This window comes from Mesocricetus auratus, unplaced genomic scaffold (genome assembly GCF_017639785.1).
Source record: "Mesocricetus auratus isolate SY011 unplaced genomic scaffold, BCM_Maur_2.0 Super-Scaffold_100001, whole genome shotgun sequence".
Classification (NCBI taxonomy): Eukaryota; Metazoa; Chordata; class Mammalia; order Rodentia; family Cricetidae; genus Mesocricetus; species Mesocricetus auratus.
The window spans coordinates 17,603,813-17,623,410 of NW_024429187.1; the positions used below are offsets into that span (position 1 = coordinate 17,603,813).

Sequence of the window (19,598 nt, forward strand, 5' to 3'; positions counted from 1 at the left end):
ACTTCTTTGATTCTGTGGATTGTAGTGTGGTTACCCTTTGGCAGCCTACAGGAAAAGATTTTTACCAACTCCACATCTGATAGGGAGATAATATCCAAAACATATAAATAACCTGTGAAACAAATAATCTAATTAAAAAACTGGGTTGCAGATCTAAACAGAGAATTCTCAAATGGCTGAGAAACACTTAAAGAAATGTTCAATATCTTCAACGGGACCCAGGCAGCTGGCGGGAAGACTACATGTTACACTCACTTAATAGTGGTATTTGTTGGCTGGGTGGTGGTGGTGCATGCCTTTAATCCCAGAACTAGGGAGGCAGAGGCAGGCGGATCTCTGTGAATTTGAGACCAGCCTGGTTTACAAGAGCTAGTTCCAGGACAGCCTCCAAAGCCACAGAGAAACCCTGCCTGGAGAGACCCTCCTCCCCCCAAAATTATGGTATTTGTTATAGAGACAAAATTGGAATGATTAGAAAAAAATCAAATAGAACCTGTCCCTCTGTCCTTTCTTTAGTGATGAAGATTAAAGGGGAATTTTTCAGCCTGGATTCAGAAAATCCTTTTACTAACATTGTCAATAATTAAAGAGAAAGACAAATGGTTCTTTAAGGACCACCAAAGACAAAATGAATCCATTAACACTCTAGGAAACAATCTGACTTCAGGAGGAAAATCCAAGAAGCAAAATGAATTTTAGGTCACAGGAGCCAATTGTTAATATGTTCATCACAAAAAATAGTTTTAATTTTTAATATTGGAAGCTTTCCTGTTTTTGTTTCTCTTATTCTGTTATTTCTTTTCCATTTCATTATATATGCCTCTTTTTAAGCTGCTGCAAATGCTTCTGGAATAGTGCAGGATATAAATTTAGTAAATAAAAATGTCTAAACCACTTACGAATAAAATCTTCTTGGGACAGAGCTTAAATATTTCTTACAGAAAGAGATTTGATTCTTTACTTTCTATAGGAATATCATTTGCTCATTTTCGTGTTCTTTAGAGGTTACAGAATTTTTATGCAACACATGGATTTGTATTAATAGGAGATGAAGTCTTATTTACAAAGGACCATTTTGTGAATTATAGAGTTATTACTCACTTGGGCTGTCTTAATAATGTGTGAGTAAAGTTCTGCATAGAGTCTTATCAATTTGAGCAGGGATCGCTGGAATTTAAATTTTGATGTGACAATAGAGATCATCCAAACCAGTGACTCTTTCTCCTTTTTCTGCTTTTCATTTATTTTTAGTATAACAAGTTAAAATATAATAAGATAAAACAAAAACTATCACATCTGAGTTAGACAAGACAAACAAACAGAAGAAAAAGAGTCCAAGAGAAAGTGCAAGAATCAGAGACCCACTTGTCTAATCTCTCAGGAAACCCATGAAAACATTAATCTGGAAGCCACACTATATACATAGAGGACCTAGTGTAGAATCATGCAGGCCCTGTGCATGCTGTCAGTCTCTGTGAGCCCATATGAGCTTTGCTTATGTTGATTTAGAAGGCCTTGTTCTCCTGGTGTTCACCATCCTCTCTGGTTCTTAAACTCTTTCTGCCTCCTCTTTGGTGGGGTTCTCAGAGCCCTGAAGGGAGAGATTTGATGGAGACATCCCATTTAGGATTGAGTGTCCCAAGGTCTCTCTCTGTTTCTCTGTCTCTCTCTGTCTACCATTGTCTCTGTGTCTCTGTCTCTCTTTCAGCAAAGTGTCAGGCTGTGGGTTTCTGTTTTTGTTCCCAGCTGTTGTAGGAGGAAGCTTCTCTGATGGTGATTGAATAAGGCACTGATCTATGAATCATTTTGGAGTCATTTTGTCACTGCAGCAAAGTCAGTAGCATTTGATTTTATCCTAGATCTCTGATTCTTGGTTACCTGAGTAGTGTTGGATATGGGTTCCATTTTGTGGAGAGAGCCTTAAGTCAAATCAGATATTGCTTAGTTACTCCCACAAGCTTTGCACCTGTTGCACTAGCATATTCTGTAGGGGGGGCAGCATTGCGGATAAAAGGTTTTTGTTTATGTGCTTTTAGCAGTGTGCTGAGTACCTTCCTGCCCTAAAGAGGCTAGAATGTAGGGGTGAGGGCTCTCTGTAGGTACCAGCTTGACTTCTGTATGTTCACTGAGATGTTTAGGTGCTCTCTTCAGCAATGGGACCTTGCTATCAGTTTGTGGAGATCAGCCACAGCCTGGGTTGTTTGGAGATTCCCACAGGACTCTGACCAACCCAGTTAGATGTAACCCAGTTCTGATACTTGAAGCTTTGTTTGGTGGCAAGAGAGACCCAATTAGGACTCTGCCTCCCCCATTTTGTGGCAATTTCATTTAGATCACCTTCATATATATATATATTTTTTTGGACACTTCTACTGATTAGGTTTCCATACTACCCTTCATGTGGTCCTTAACTTTAGTTGCCTCTTTCCATATTCCCTCCCTCACACCTCTTTCCTCTTCCCCACTTGATCCTCCTGTTCCAGCCTCATCCATTCACCCACCCACCCATCCATCCATCCATCCATCCATCCATCCATCCATCCATCCATCCATAAATATCTATTCTATTCCCCTTTCCTAACAAGATTTATCTGTACCCTTTAGTCCCTTACTTTGTACCTACCCTCTGTGGTAATATGGTCTGTGGTAGCTTGGTTATCATTGACTTAACTTATCCATATAAGCAAACACATACCATATTTGTCTTTCTGGGTTTGAGATACTTCACTCAGAATAATTTTTAAGTTCCATTCATTTGCCTGCAAATTTCATGATGTTATTTTTTAATGGATGAGTAATATAATACTCTATTGTGTAAATGTACCACTTTTTTATCCATTCTTCTGTTGAGGGACATCTAGGTTGTTTCCAGTCTGTGGCTGTTATGAAGAGAGCAGCAATGAACATGGTTGAGCAAGTGTCTCTATGGTAGGATGAAGCGTCCTTTGGGTACATGCCAAAGAGTGGTATAATTGGATCTTGATGCAGATCTATTCCTATTTTCCTGGGAAATAGATGTCCTGATTTTCATAGTGGCTGTATAAGTTTTCACTTCTAACAGCAAACAAGGAGTGTTCCCCTTGTTCCACATCCTCGCTAGCATGAGCTATCACTTGTTTTATTGATCTTAGCCATTCTGATGGGTCTAAGATGAAACATCAAAGTATTTTTGATTTGTGCTTCCCTGATGGCTAAGGATGTTGAACATTTCTTTAAGCGTTCCTCAGCCATTTGAATTTCCTCTATTGAGAATTGCTTTTTATTTTTAATTGGATTATTTGTTTTATTGATATCTAGTTTCTTGAGTTCTTCATTTTGGATATTAGCTCTCTATAGGATGTGTAGTTGGTATACATCTTTTCCCATTCTTTAGGCTGCTGCTTTGTCTGAATGAAGGTGTTCTTTGCTGTGTAGAAGCTTCTCAGTTTTATGAGGCCCCATTTATTAATTGCTGATCTTAGTGCCTGTGCTAATGGTGCTCTATTCAGAAAGTCTTTTCTTGTGTCGGTAAATTCAAGGATATCCCCCACTTTCTCTTCTATCAGGTTCTGTGTACCTAGTTTTATGCTGAGGTCCTTTATCTATATGGAGTTGAATTTTGGGCAGAGTGATAAATATGGATCTATTTCCATCCCTCTTCCTTCAGCCATCCAGTTTTACTAGCACCATTTGTTGAAGATGCTGTCTTTTATCCAGTATATATTTCTGGCTTCTTTATCAAAAACCAGGTATCCATAGGTGTGTAGATTTATGTTGTAGGCAGAGTTTTTCTGTCCTGACTACATGCTCCCAATAAACACACAGGGTTATTATAAATTATAAGTTCTTGGGCTAATAGCTCAGGCTTCTTACTAACTAGCTCTTACATTTTAGGTTAACCCATATTCCTTATTTATGATCTGCCATGTGATGGTACCTTTGTTAGCATGGCAAGTTCATCTCCTGCTCCCTCTGCATTTGGTTTTTAACTCCTGTCTCTGCCTTTCTTCTTCCCATCATTCTCAGTTTGGCTTTCCTGCCTAACTTTATCCTGTTCAGCTATTGGCCAGTCAGCTTGTTAATTAAACCTACTATAATGACATATATTCATACATATAATAATACAGAAAGATTATTGTACAGCATTATATCTGGTTGATTTCATTGATCAACATGTCCATTTTTGTGTCAATGCCATGCTGTTTTTATTACTATAGCTCTGTGGTATAATTTGAGGTCTAGAATAGTGGTACCTCCTGCAGTTCTTTTGTAATATAGGATTGTTTTTGCTATCCTTGGTTTTTTTGTGTTTCAATATGAAGCTTAAAATTGTTCTTTTAATGTCTGTGAAGAATTGTGTTGGAATTCTGATGGGTATTACATTGAATTTGTAGATTGCTTTTGGTAGGATGAATTTTCACTATATTAATCCTAATGATCCATGAGCATGGGAGACCTTTCATTCTTCTGGTGTCTGTCTTCTTCAATTTCTTTCTTCAATGACTCAAAGTTTCATCATACAGATATTTCACTTGTTTGGTTAGAGTTACCCCAAGATATTTTATACTATTTGAGGCTATTATGATTTCTTTCTCAGACCATTTATCATTTGTGTATAGGCTACTGATTTTTGTGAGTTAATATTTTAAAAAATAATTTATTTTTATTTTATATACATTGGTGTTTTGTCTGAAAGTATGTCTGTATATGGGAATCAGATTCCCTGAAACAGGAGTTACAATCAGCTGTGAGCTGTAATGTGGGTGCTGGGAATTGAACCCAGGTCCTCTGGAAAAGCAGCAAGTTCTAAACCATCTCTCCAGCCCTGTTAGTTAATCTTGTATCCATCACTTTGCTAAAAATGTTTATCAGCTGTGGGGAGTTTCCTGGTGAAATTTTCCAGTTCACTTATGTATTCCATATCATCTACAAATAAAGATACTTTAACTTCTTCCTTTCCAATTTGTAACCCCTTGATCTTATTCAGTTGTCTTATTGCTCTTGTTAAGATTTAAGTACTACATTGAATAGGTATGGAGAGAGTGGAAAACCTTGTCTTGTTCCTGATTTTAGTGGAGTTACTTTGAGTTCCTCTCTATTTAAATTGATATTGGCCATGGGCTTCCTGTAAACTGCCTTTATTATGTTTAAGTATGTCCCTTGAATCCCTTATCTCTCCAGACTTTTATTATAAAAGAGTGTTTATGGTGATATATTGTTTATGATTTATTAAAGCCAATGGGGATCAAAATAGCAAAGCAGTCATAATAGTTAGCTATAGAAGCTAGGCAGTGGTGGTACATACTTTTAATCCCAGGATTCAGAGTTAAGAGGTAGATCTGTGTTACTTCAAGGCCACACTGACTACACAAATTTGATCCAGTCCTAAAAGAAACAGCTTATACAAAGTTGATTTTAGCACCTGGGATCACACACCTTTATGGCTGGGCAGAGAAAGCATTAAAATGAGGAGGAGACAGGAATTGAGAGCCATTTGCCTCTGAGGATTTGTGGGGACAGGATTGCCATTTCAGCTGGGTAGAGGTAAGAACTACTAGTGGCTGCTTTGCTTCTCTGATCTTCAGCTTGAAGCCTGAATCCCAATATTTGTCTTTGGGTCTTTAGTTTTTGTGTTACAAGTGTTGCATTTTTGTCAAAGGTCTTTTATGCTTCTAATGAGATGATCATGTGTCCATTGTCTTTTAGTTTGTTTATATGGTGGATTATGCCCCGCTTCTGAGATGAAACTTGCTTGATCATGATAGTCTTTTTGATGTGTTCTTGCATTGAGTTTGCAAATATTTTATTGAGTATTTTTACATCTATGTTTGTGTGGGAAATTGGTCTGTAATTCTATTTGTTGGGCTTTTATGTGTTTTGGGTATCAGGGTAATTGTGACATCATTAAATGAATTGGGCGATGTTCCTTCACTATTTTGTGGAATAATTTGAGTATTGGCATTAACTCTTCTTTGAAAGTCTGGTAGAATTTTTTGCTAAAACTACCTGTCCCTGAACTTTTTTTTGGTTGGGAGACTTTAATGACTGTCTATTTCATTAAGGGATACATATCTGTTTAAATTGCTTATCTGATTATGATTTAACTTTGGTAAATGGTATGTATCAAGAAAATTATTCATTTCCTTTAGATTTTCCAATTTGTTGGAGCAATAAGTATATCCTTATTCTCTGGATTTGCTCAGTGTCTGTTGTTATGTCCCTTTTTTGTTTCTAATTTTGCTAATTTAGATCTTGTCTCTTTGTCTTTTATTTAATTTGGATAAAGGTTTGTGTTCAACTCTTCATTTCATTGATTCTTTGTATTTTCATAGATTTCAGCACTGAGTTTGATAATTTCTTGCCATCTACTCCTTTTGAGTGTTATTTCTTCTTTTTGTTCTAGAGCTTTCAGGTGTTTTGTTAATAGTATGACATCTCTCTATTTATTTATTTTTATTTTTTATGTAGGCACTTAATGCTATGAACTTGCCCCTTAGAAACACCTTCATTGTGTCCCATAAATTTGGGTATGTTGCATATTCCTTTTCATTCAATTATAGATAGTCTTTAATTTGTGTCTTGACCCACTTTTCATCCAATAGAGAGTTGTTCAGTTTCCATGAGTTTGAGAGTTTTCTGTTCTTTCTCTTATTGTTGATATCCAACTTTAATTCGTGGTGGTCCCATAGGGAGTTATTTCAATTTTCTTGTATCTGTTGAGACTTGCTTTGTGTCTAACTTTGTGATCAATTTTGGAGAAAGTTCCAAGAGGTGCTGAGAAGAAATTATATTCTTTTGTGTTTGAATGAAATATCCTGTAAGTGTGGGTTAGGTCCATTTGATTTATAATGTCAGTTAGCTCCAGTATTTCTGTGTTAAGTTTTGTCTGGGTGACCTGTCTATTGATTAGAATGGAATGATAAAGTCTTCCTTCTACTGTGTGAGAGTCAATGTGTGATTTAAGCTGTAGTGTTTCTTTTACAAACTTGGGTACCTTCGTGTGTAATGAGTAGATGTTATGAATTTCAGTGTTCTTTTGATGAACTTTCCCTTTGAGTATGGAGGACCAATCCCTATCTTTTCTGATTAGTTTTGGTTTGAAGTCTATTATTTTTAGTTGTTAAAATGGCTACATCAGCTTGCTTCTTAGGTTCATTTGCTTGAAATATCTTTTTCCATTATTTTATGCTGAGGAGATATCTATCCTTGATGTTAAGGTGTGTTTCTTTCTTTTCTTTTCTTTTCTTTTCTTTTTTTTTGGTTTTTCAAGACAGGGTTTCTCTGTATTGTTTTGGAGGCTGTCCTGGAACTTGCTCTGTAGACCAGGCTGGCCTCGAACTCACAGAGATCCGCCTACCTCTGCCTCCTGAGTGCTTCACCAACGCCCTGTAAGGTGTGTTTCTTAAATGCAGTAGAAGGATGGATCTTATTTTTGCACCCATTCTGTTAGTCTGTGTCTTTTTATTGGGGAATAGAGACCATTGGTGTTGAGAGATATTTCTGTCTCTCTGTCTCTGTCTGTCTGTCTGTCTGTCTGTCTGTCTTTTTCCTCTCTCCCTCTCTCCCCCCCCTCTCTGTCTCTCTCTCTCTGTCTCTCTCTCTCTCTCTCTCTCTCTCTCTCTCTCTCTCTCTCTCTCTCTGTATGTATTTGCATGCTTTGGTTTTTCTGGTCTGGGATTAATTATTCCCTGTATTTCCTTTGGTGTAGTTAACATCTTTAGGTCTAGTATCTTCTATAGGACTGGATTTATAGAGAGATACTGCTTAAATTTGGTTTTATCATGGGATGTCTTATTTTTTTCCATCTATGATAATTGAAAGTTTTGCTGGATATAGTAGTCTGGGCTGGCATCTGTGGTCTCTTAGAGTCTGAAGCACATCTGTCTAGGTTCTTAGGGTTTTTAGAGTTTCCATTGTGAAGTGAGGTGTAATTCTAATAGTTTGTCTTTGTATGTCATTTGGTCTCTGTCTCTTGCAGCTTTTGATATTCTTTCTTTGTTCTGTACTTTACTGCTTTCATTATTATGTACTGAGAGGACATTTTTTATGGGTTAGTCTGTTTGGTATTCTGTATGCTTCTTGTACTTTGATAGGTATCTTCTTTAGATTATGGGAATTTTCTATGATTTTATTGAAAATATTTCTGTGCCTTTGACTTGGGTTTCTTCTCCTTCCTATATTCCTGTTATTCTTAGATTTGGTCTTTTCATAGTGCCCAAGATTTCCTGCATGTTTTGTGCCAGGAGTTTTTTATGTTTAGCATTTTTTTTTGGCAAATGTATCCATTTCCTCTATCATGTCTTCAGTGCTTGATAGTCTCTCTTCCATTTCTTGTATTTTGTTGGTGAAGCTTGCCTCTGTGATTCCTGTTCCAATTCCTATTTTTTTTTATCTCCAGAATTCCCCCAGTTTGTGTTTTCTTTATTGATTCTATTTCCAGTTTCAGGTCTTGAATAATTTTATTCATTTCCTTCCACTGTTTTTTTATAGATTTTAAAAGCTCTCTATACTTTCCTCTCTAAGGATCTCTATCATATCCAAAAGGCTCTTTTAAACTCTTTTTCTTGTGCTTCAGCTGTGTTGAAATACTCAAGGCTTGATGTAGAAGGGTTGCTGGGCTTTATTCTAGAGATATTGTCCTGGTTGTTAGTGATTGTATTTTTACATAGGCATCTGGGATTGGGAAAATTGTAATTCTAGGTGCTAATATCTGGTCTTGTCTTTGTTGGGCAAGTATTTTATTCCTTGGTTTCTGTTTCTTTTCTAGTTCTTAGGAAAGTGTGGTGGCTGTGTATTGCCTGGTAGGACATTCTTCTGGGGTCCTGCTAATTGTGGCCACTGGGGGCTCCAGGTAAAATGTGTCTGGGTAGTGGGAACTGATATTTAGGAATAGAGATTGGCTGGGATGGGGGATTTAAGGGATCCACGGGAGAGAGGAAAGCAGAGTATTCCACTAGGGTTTGTTTAGTCCCCTGGGAATGGGGTCAGAGATGAGGAGAGGACACAGCAGAAGGTCTGCTACCAAGTTGGGGGTGAGACTGTGGGATTGGATTTGGAGGATGGAGGGAGAGGTAAAGAACTGCAGATAGGCTACCTGCTTCCCTGGACAGAGTGGCCTGTGGGTTTCCAGAGCTAGTTCAGAGATTATTAACCAGAAAAATAGTTGTTAATATCTGGAGACACTTTTGTTTGTCACAACTTGCCTTCAGGGGTGGAGTCCAGGTTTGATGCTATACCTACCTACAGGTGGTCCCCACGTCAACAATATCAAGAAGTTCTGACCTAGAAAATTCAATAGTTTTTCAGACAAACGGGAGCCAAGAGAGTTAAGTTATAAAATATAATTACCTAGATGGTGGTACATACCTATAATCCTAGATTTTGGGAGGTTTAAGTAATTCAGGCTAGCTTGGGATATAATATCTCTCACCTTTCTATCAATATCAATATTTATTCCTAAAATAGTTAAATGATAGGAAATTTCCCTTTAATGCAAAAGAAAAAAACAAGATAAAGATTTCTGCTTACTGATGCCCAAAATTTAGTGTCATCCCTGGGTAGGGGGTACTTGAATACACTGCAATTCTGTTGAAGTCAGGTATGGCTACTTGTTTGGGCCTCTGAAATGTGAGCAAAATCAACATATGCCTCTCAGGTAGAAGCTTTAGTAGCACATATATAATGTGCTGTTGTCTTCTTGGGTGAGTATGGTCAGCAGTGTTTTAGGTAGATGCAGCCTTGTCGAGTTGGGTCTCAGAGATAGAGCTGTACCATGGTGAGCATGTGGTAGGAACTGGACTATGCCATTGCTGTTGTCTTGTAACTGTAATCGTATTATAGACTCGCATCTTAAGCAGTGATTTATACATCATTTCCATGAAGAGCAATATTTTGATGCTTTTCTTTGTCACTTCAGGGTTACGTACACAGTCTTCAGTACTTTCTTCTTTTATGGTGCTACCATCATGGGAGTGCACAATAAGCCTTACACAAAGTTTTCCTCTGACTGGGATAGCAATATGAACAGTTTTAAATTTGTGACTTAAGTGTTTTTATTTTAAATTTTATAATATTAATACTTCTGAAATTGAGCACTAGACAGAAAGACATTGTTTTCTTTCCCCTTTCCCTTCTTTATGTTATTTCTCAGTTACTACTCAGGACTGTTAACTAAAGTACACATTGCTGGCTGGATTTTATCTCCATATATGTAGTAAGTTTAGAATGATCAGTTATCCAAAAAGGAGGAAACATATGGCTAGTGAGGTATCCTAGTTAACTGAAGTTATAACAATTGGATTTGTGAGAGGGAGTGACTAGTTTTATTTTATTCCATCCTTTCTTATACCACTTCTTCTTCTAAAGGTGTAAAAATTCCTCTTATTCTTGCTGGGAAATCTGACCTATTCATTCTCCAAGGCTTTGGTTAATGATTGGTGGTGTTTGAAGAAGACTCTGGATAGGACCCATTCATTTTTCTTATTTTGTGCTTACTCTGTGCTTACTTCAGGACCAGGATTTACTTATAAATAGGCTAGAAGACATCGTTGCTCTTGAGGTACTTATATTCTCAACATAAATTACATTGATTTATATCCATACTGTGCCTTAGGCCAATTCATTTTCTCTTCAGTTTCTCATCTTTGAGTAGGTATTGCCAGGTTGTTAAACCATTCCCATGTTGACAACATATGTTACAAATAATAACAGTATGTGATGTGATGGACTTTGATGATCCCCCATGGAAGATCTCATTATCCCTGGGGAGTGGGTAGGGGGTCGGTAGGAAGCATGGGAGAGTGAGAGGGTAAGGGAATGGGGGGATGGATATGTAAGTAAGAGTGTTTCTAAAAGTAAAAAAAAAATAACAATATGAAATTCTTGAGTTCAACCTGTGCAGTTCTCAGGGGTCCTGCTCTGGATGGATTAAGCTTTAGTTGACTGTTATCTGACTCCTAGTTACAAATAAAGGTCTACTTGGATTCCTTAAAACTTTTCCTAGACAACCTGGTAGACCATCTCTGTTTGTACTGCTGAGGTGGAGCTAATCTTTTGTCTGCTTAGCTCTCAACTGATAGCTATAGTTTCAATTTTCTTGAGTAACCTCATACATGGTCTCTTAGGGAATGTGAGAATTTGGCCTCCATAAGCTCAGGGAGTAGTACTATTATGAGGGGTGGCCTTGTTGCAGGAAGTATGGTCTTGGAGGAGGCTGGATGACACATGCCTTTAATCCAGACTTTGAGTCTGGAGGACATACCTTTAATCTGGGCCACACCTATATGGAGGAAGTGTGCCACTGTGGAGGTGGGCTTTGAGGTTTCATATACTCAGGAGACTGTCCAGTGAGTCAGTTGACTTCCTGTTGCCTCTGAGTCAAGATGTAAGCACTCTCGGCTCCAGCACCACATCTGCCTGCGTGCCATCATGCTCCCCACCATGATGATAATTGACTAACCCTCTGAAACTATAAGTGAGTCACCTCAATCAAATGTTTCTTTTATAAGAGTTGCCATGATCATGGTGTCTCCTCACAGCAATAAAAACATGAACTAAGACAGGGAAGACAGAATAAAGAAAAAAAATCCCTGCTAGTTATGCTCACATAAGGCTTGACTTTTCCAGAATTTTGCTTGTTTTCCCACAAATATAGTAGCTCAAAGACAGATGATAATATATCCAAAGATAGCACAGCTTTACCACAGACTTGTTTTTCTTTCTCTTTTTAGGGAGTGTCAGACTTGGACTACACTGTAATTTTCCTCTTGGAAAAAAATTCAAATGTATATAGTTATCAGGTGAATTTATCTAAATCTTCCTAAGAACTTGCATAGTTTTACATACTGACTTGCAATAAATATTGACTAGATAAATGAATGTGAATTCTTTAGGGATTATTTATTCTACAAATGGTCTCTTAAGCAAGACTTCCAGAGAATATTTTCATATGAAAACAGAAGTCCAGTCTACTTATCCCCACAGAGCCTTCACATTCTGAACATAGTTTAATCTTGTTTATGGTGTAAAAGAAAGTGCATCATCACATTTTTTCTTTTGGTTGTTCATTGTTTCCCCTATGCCTTCATAGAAGTTCTTTGTCTGTTATGGACTTCACTGTAGTTTTCCTCTCAGAAAAATTATTTAAATGTATATAGTTACCAGATATAGTTACCTAAAATTTCCTGAGAACTTGTGTAGCTTTACATTTACTTGCAATAAGTATTGATTGGATAAATGAATGAGAATTCTTCAGGAATTATTTATTTCATAAATTATCTCACAAGAGACTGCTATCCTTTGTCTGTCATGAAAATAACTTTGCCTTCTGTACTTCTAAATTTTTATATAAAATATGTGATGCTTATATAGTCAAATATATTTAATTTTTGTTTTTCAGTCTACTTCTGTTTTATAACAGGAATTAAGCTAAACTAAATGTTAGCTCTTGAATTATATTTTCTAGTTAAATTTACTGTAAATTATTCTTTATTTTCTTTTGGTTGGATAACCAACTATATCATGAAAGTATCCTAACCTTTAAAAATCTGATGATTTACCATGTCTGTCTATATTCATATCTTTTCCTAGACTTTCTATTCTGCTGTGCTGACTTTTTCACAGCACAGTATTATGTTTCAAAGCATTGACTGTAATATTTTCAATTTTTGTTTTTAATTTTTCACTTATTATTCTATGAGTGTGTTGCTTGCATGTATGTATGCGCATTGCATGTATGCCTGGTGCCTGCTGAGGTCAGAGGAGGGTGTCAGATACCTTGGGACTAGAGTTATAGGGGGCTATGAGGCACCATGTGGGTGCTGGGAATTGAACACAAGTTTTTTGCAAGAGAAACAAATGCTCTTAACCATTGAGCTAACTCTCTAGATCCCCCCTCCAATTTTTGTTTTTAATGTGTGAAATTATGAATCATTTGTTATTGAAAGTTTAAATGGAATAAAATATTCTGATTCAAAAGTATGGAATCTAACTCTCCATATATTCCTTTTTTTTTTTAAAGACCTGGCTAGTCTGAAACTCACTGTATAGATCAGGATGGCCTTGAACTCACAGAGATCTGTCTACCTTCTTCTGTCAGATTAAGGCATGCTGGCTCTTAGGTTTTTTTTTTTTTCTTTAAAGATTTGTTTATTTATTGTGTATACAGTGTTCTGCCAGAAGAGGGCTCCAGATCTCATTACATTTGCTTGTGAGGCCACCATGTGATTGCTGGGAATTGAACTCAGGACCTCTGGAAGAGCATTCAGTGCTCTTAACCTCTGAGTCATCTCTCCAGCCTCTTGTTTTGTTTTTTAATATGAATTTTATGTTTTTTTCACATAAAAGATACATATTTCCTAAACATTTTGTGTTTTTATGACAATGGAATTGAAGACATTTTCTTTCTACTTGTTATTAGTATAAGAAAAATACATTTTTTCTAACATTTTATTATACTGCGTTTATTACATGTAGTTGGATAAAAGCTGTACCATTGAGGTATATCCCCATCTCTAAGATGACCATTTGAAACATTATTTTTCGGTTTGGTGGCTTGGGACTGGCTATGGAGATACAGAAGAGTTAAGATTGAAAAAAAAAAGACGCAAGAGTAAAGAAACATATATAACAAAAATTATATAGATATTTGCATAAAAAGTTATTGAAAAATTTATAATGATGAAATATTTGGAAACAGCATAAAGATGAGTTTAATGGAAGTATTTGCAGCTGTTAAAGGTAATGATATACATAATTAGGATGTGTTTAGCTGAAAATTAGATAGCAAGTCTTTATACTTCAAAGTGGATTTTTTATATTAATATGATTTTATGATTATAGGCTGTTTTATTTTTGTTTTATGACCATAAGGGAGGAAAGAGAAGAAATTATTTCTACCAGTATAAAGCAACATAGTTACATTCCTTCAAATAAACTATTTTTCTTGGGATAGCTATAATTTTATGAGCTTTGGTTATCTTTTTAATTAGATGGAAGAATAACTAAGGATAGCAGTTCCTTCTTCAGATTCTATGTGCCACTTTTAGAACACAGAATAGTACTGATTCATAATATCCAGAGATCACATTACACATGGCATGGATGAGAGATATAGAACATTAAGGAAATAGGGCATGAGTGTACAAAAAGAGAAAGCCCTAGTCAGAGTCTCCTTACTAGACCAGTTCTTCCTTGGTGGCAGCTAAGCAGACATGACCACAATTGTTGCTAGGGTCTAAGCTAGTTTCAAGGAAAGTGCTTAAAACCTAGGAGGGCCGAACAATGTTGAAGAGGGCCAACTTATTTATTAGATCAGAACATTAGTTTCTAATTTACATGCTTGATTTAAGCTTTGACTTGATGAGATTAGTTTCCTTTGTTTGATCCAGGGAGAGAACTTTGGTTCATCTATCAGATAGGACATCTTGTAGTAAAGATGTAGGACTCTTATGACAGCAGAGTTAGGTGCTCTGCATTTAATCCCAGCACTCAGGAAGCAGAGGTAGGTGGATCTCTTTGAGTTCAAGTCCAGCCTGGTTTACCAACAAGTTACAAGGCCAGTCAGGGAGACCCTGTCTCAGAAAACCATCACCACCATCAACAACAAAACAAAAAAATAAAAAACAACACAATACAAAATGAAGCAATAACTCTGGCAGGATGCTGCTTGCTGGTTCTGAGCCCGTTTTCAAATTTAGACAGGAACCTGGTAGCTGGATGGACAGTTAAATAAAAATAGCTGCTCTTCCAGGGATGATGAAGGGGGTTCTTCCATTACTATTGCAGGCCAGAAATCTTCTAAAAGGGTTACTCAGCCCAGTACCTTCTGCTACTATATTCGTGGAAGGGGATTCACATTTCATTGAGGAGAATAAGCTGTTTCTTTTCTTTTTATTTAAAAATTTTTAAATAAAATTCCCCCTCCCTTCCCTTCTCCTGTCTCCTGCCTCCCCATCCCAATAAGCTGTTTAGTGATTCAAACAGCATTCTGTTTTCTTCTTTAATGAGACTGAGTCTCACTATGAGGCCCAGGCTGGCCTAGAACTTGTGATCCTCCTGTTCCACCCTTCCACCTTCTGCTAGGATTGCAGGCATGTACCACCATGTGTGTAGTACTTCCTTTTATGGGATATACACTGCTTGGACATGGGTTTAAGGCAATAGAAAGTTTTTTATTAGCTGGCCGGCAACTAAACTGGGTGTTTGGGATCCCAGTGTAGCACTGATTCTTAAAAGGTAGGGTTGATATACTTCAGTTAATAAGAAGAGTTAGTCAGAAGTGAAACTGCAGAAACTAAAAGGCAAGGTTAGTACATTTAGAGACTTCACCAGAACTATGAACTTTGATGGATTAGGTCTTTGTTTTTATTTTGGCAGGTGTGGTACTATGTGCTGTGTTTTATGTCTTGAATGGTATTTCCATCAGGGTGTCAGTTGTGCTAAAGCCTGGGGCCTACTATGATCTGAGGATCTGTTACACTCACCCCCCCCCATTTTTTTTTACATTTTCATATATATTTTATTTGCTCTTACTTATCCCCCTCCTTCCAAGTTTGATCAGTTTTGAAAAAAATTGTTTTTTGAAAATCTCATATTTGTATATAATACATTTTAATCATATTTCCCAGCCAGTCCTCCCCCTAATTTCTTCTGGACCTACCTCCTACTTCCTCCCCCAGCTTTGTGTCCTTTAAAAACATACTCACCAAGTTTGATTTGTGTTGCCCATGTATTCATGACTGCTGGGCCATCCACTGGAGCATGGTTGACTAGAAGTCATACCCTTCAAGAAAACTGACTCTCCCTCTGCTAGGAGCTATCAACTATTAATAGTTCCTTAACTAGGGATTGGGACTTGTGAGCACCTATTCCTTCCATGCTTTTTCTTGTACTTGTGGTGGTTCTGTCATGTTTAGAGATACTGTTTCATTCTAGTCCTTCAGAACCTCTGGCTCTTATGATCTTTCTGTTCCCTCTTCCTTGATGATCCCTAAGCCTTAGGGGGTGTGTGTGTGTGTGTGTGTGTGTGTGTGTGTGTGTGTGTGTGTGTGTGTGTTGTTTATAGATGTACCATTTGTGGCTGAACATGCCGTAGACAATTATTTACTTAGTCTAGTGTGAGTTTCTGCAGTAACCACTCTCCACTATACAAATAAACTTCTCTTATAAATTTAAGTGATAGTTTGATATTATGTCCATTTAGTAAAATAATAGCACTTTGCTTACCCATGGGGCCTATGAGCACACCAGTCAGGGTTCTTGGGCAGATTTACAGTACCAGGTGTGTTTTCTTCTGTGGAGTGGGCCTTAAACCTAGATGTTTGGGATAAGCCAAAATGTTTATGCCACTCTTGCTCGAATCTTGCCACTCTGGTTGTTATTGTATCTCACAGAGTTCACAACTGGGTAAGAATTTGATGATTTTTCTCACCCAGTAGCTTGCATAGCATTTTCTGGTACTATGAAAGCTAGCCAGCAAAGGAAAGTTTTTTTTTTTGGTCAATACCAACTTGATTTCTACATGTCCTGTGACCAAAGTATGTGGTGTTTTCACCAATAGGGCCTTAAAAGTTTTTTGGGGGGAAGGAATAGTCTATATTGTTTTGGGGGTCTTCCCCAAACTACTTGAGGGGGAGATATCCAACATTCAGCACTGGGGTTTTTATCTGGAAATCTATGATTTGGAGAAGCATTGTAGTCTATAAGGTAACTCCAAATAAGTTATTTTATAGTAGATTTCTATATGGCTTTTAAACTTCTCTAGTGTTAGATATCTCCCTCTCACTCTCTGTTTTAACAGAGGGTAGATTCTTTTCTTTTTTCCTCTGTCCCCCCACCTCTCTCTTAGACAGAGTTTCACTGTGTAGCCCTGGCTGGTCTGGGACTTGATATGTAGACCATGCCTGACATTGAACTCACAAAGATCCACCTGCTTTGGCTCCTGAGTGCTAGGATTAAAGGTCTGCACCATCACACCTGGCTTTTTTTCTATATAAAGTAGGACATATTTGGGAGATGTAAAATATTAACAAAAAGGACACAGTGATTTCCATAATTTTATAAAGGTCATTGAAATGTAAGTCTGTAAGAATATACTCTCTTTAGAAGGCTTGTTCCCTGCAATGAAAAGACTTTGCTTAGCAGTTTTCTGTGTAAATCTATCTGTAGAAAGCAAAAACGCCTTGTGCACATAAGTAAACACTGCAGAAGCCAGCAAAGTTAAACACACAGCTTATTTCTTTAACGAAATGAGGTGCATAGCCCTTGTTCTTCCTGGTATAGTTTTACAACTTGGTAATCCTCTGCTGTCTGGTGAGACAGGCACTGCCCATATCTCCCAACATTTGCTTTTACTTATCTCAGACCATTTCCACCTAAATCTTGAGCATTGTTTCCAGACCATAAATCCTTATGAGTGATGTCACTTGTACTTTACAATAGACTAAGTGACTTTAATGTTGTCTTAGGGCCAGGCAAATCCTGATATCCACAGGCTTTATGTTTACCTCAGTCTCCCTAGACCCAAAATCTTGGGCACTATCTCTGAGTCAACAGTAGCCATCTTTGTGAAGGAAGCTAGATGTACCTTGTAAAGAATTTCAATGTAAACATGTCTTAAATTGTTAATTATTTTCAGAAACACTCCCCCCCCCAAAAAAAATTGTGCTGTGCTTTAATATGGCTGAAGTAAAACGATCTGGGCCAGGCTCTAGAAATTCTGGTCCAGAGATGGTTCCCATAAAATTGGCCTGAGCTGAGTTTCATTCTTGTCCCTTTGTGGATGTTTTCCCTGCCTTCTGTAAAGCCTGCAGGGAACCACCATAGCCATATGCCTAGTATTTAGTAATTAATATCTCTGCAATATGGTTGAGAGTATTTATTTTACTTTTATTTTTGAGACAGTCTCACTATGCTCTCAACTCTTTATCTTCCTACCTCAGCTTCCCAAGTGCTGAGGTAACAGGTATATGCTTCCACACCTGGTTCTGAGGAGCTTTCAAAGTGGAGAACTTCTTCTTACACTAGGTAAAGCAGCACAGCTTTACTTAATTACTGCCTAAACCCAGATTTGAGTTTCATTTATTCATTTATGCCTTTTATGAGGTGGCAAGTTCTGTTAAGTGTAGCTGCAGACTTCTGTGTATAAAACTTTGGTGTCCAGATTTATTGCCCCCTCCAGGAACTGAGTGGATTTCCTGTCTGGACCTTGAAGTCAAATATACAAGGTGTTTTCCTTGATTCTGCTTTTCTGCCATGCTCATGATGGATGTCTTCCTCTCTTAGATCTCTGAGAAATCTTAGCTGCATACAGCCTTATAGCTAAAGGGTGACAGATGCCTACAATAGGTACCAGCTATACAACCTACTTACAGTTATGCCTTTTCTTCATGTTTCTACTTTGTTAGATTTCTAAGAATGCTCTTCCTTGGGTGTCTTCATGTCTTCTACAGAGGATTTTCTAGGCAAGTGATCCTAGTTCTGGAAGTATACGGCTCCCTGTAAGAGTCTGAAATAGAGCCTGCCCTTTTCCTTTAGGTGTTGTCCATCATTCAAAGATTACCCATTTGAAAGTATTTTATCAATAACAAAAACAAACATTAATTGCTAATGAATTTATAATATTATTTCATTCTATTTTGCAGTGGTATAATTAAGTAAGGAACTTTACTTTCTCAGGCTACACTCTGTCCTGACTTTTAAATGTTTGTTGCAATTGGTCTCTATAGTCTCTTATTGGCATTAAAGTTTTCTTTCTCAGTTTTTCTATAGCTTTAGAGGAGAGAGTAAAAATAAAGATATTTTCAACATATTTTACCCATAAGTTAGACTACTATTTTTTACAGTACAACCAGAAATGAACTTAGGAATACTTTTATCATTTTAAGAAATGTACAAAGATACTAAAGAAGTATTTAAAAAGCATTCTACTTAAAAATTTTTAGATTTGTTTATTTTGTTTTATGTGTGTGATGTTTTACTTGCATGTATGCCTGTGCACAATGTGCTTATCTGATGCTCATGGTATTGGATTCCCTGGAACTGGAGCTATGGATAGTTGTGAGCCACCCTGTGGGTGTTGGGAATCTGCCAAGAGAACCAGCTTTCAGCAGGTCAGAGAAACTGGAGAGGAGGCATGGAGTCAATGAACTACTGGGCAGACATACATACATAGAAACTTTATCTGAGGGGAAAATTTTGATTCTTCATTTTATTATTCTCTTTCTGCTGCTTGTTCTACTCTGTTCTGTTCTCTTACTGATGGGAGATGTCATTCTGTAAATATGTCTGTCTTATTGGTTAATGAATGAAGCACTATTGGCCAATAGGGAGGCAAGATAGGTGGGACTAGGAGTGGAGGAGGATTCTGGGAAATGTAGTCAAGAGTAGGGAGTTGCCATGTGATCCCGGGAAGAGAGGACACATGAGGCTTCGTCCTTGGTAAGGTAAGACCTTATAAAAATATGTATTAGTAATTATGGGTTAATAATTAACTCAGAGCTAGCCGTTAAGAAACCACAGCAAATGGCCAACAGCTTCACAATTAATATAGTGTCCTGTGTGTTCATTTGGGACTGATGAGGCTCAGGGACCAGGCTGGCGGGAAAAATCATGGTGCATCT

The 19,598-nt window shown here is 37.4% G+C and overlaps 1 protein-coding gene across 8 annotated transcripts in view; it reads left to right on the plus strand.

Annotated features, from left to right (window-relative positions):
• Positions 1-19,598, plus strand: part of Bicd1 (BICD cargo adaptor 1) — a 148,404-nt gene that overhangs the window by 38,915 nt on the left and 89,891 nt on the right. The gene's annotated exons all lie outside the window — the stretch shown is intronic.